The sequence below is a fragment of the Penaeus monodon genome, chromosome 29, assembly GCF_015228065.2.
Source record: "Penaeus monodon isolate SGIC_2016 chromosome 29, NSTDA_Pmon_1, whole genome shotgun sequence".
In the NCBI taxonomy this organism is placed as follows: Eukaryota; Metazoa; Arthropoda; class Malacostraca; order Decapoda; family Penaeidae; genus Penaeus; species Penaeus monodon.
Window position 1 is genome coordinate 28,296,166 of NC_051414.1, and position 520 is coordinate 28,296,685.

Below are 520 nucleotides of genomic sequence, written 5' to 3' on the forward strand. Positions count from 1 at the left end.
GAAATGTTAAACTGAGGAAAGCAACGAATGCTCATACACATAATCCATACCATTCGTGTTTACTTCACGTTTCTAAAACCCTAGATGCGTCACACTGCTTACCAATGACTCGCAACTGATACTCTTTCATGTAAAACAGTGTCTTTCGAGCTGACTAAGGCATCTCTTTGGACCAATGGCACCTGAAGGGATGGCCATGAGACGTAAAACGATTTCTTGATTTTACTTTCAAGACAGTAGTTCCCATCAAGCTGTGGCTGCTAGAGATGTGGTAAGGTGTGGTGTGACGAGGGAAGTCTAAAGACATGGCTGATGCAGTAAGGTGGGCCTGAGTTTTTGTCACCACACACCTGGGGAGAACCGTGGTGTGATGTCAAGCGAGGAGGACTAGAGCAGGATCAAGGCTAATAAATAAGCAAGGGTAGCCTTCATCCTCCACTTGTCAGGGGTGTGAATATGGGTTCCCATTCTTTATACTGTTTATGTATATATGTATATCTAATCGCTTACTCTTTCTTTC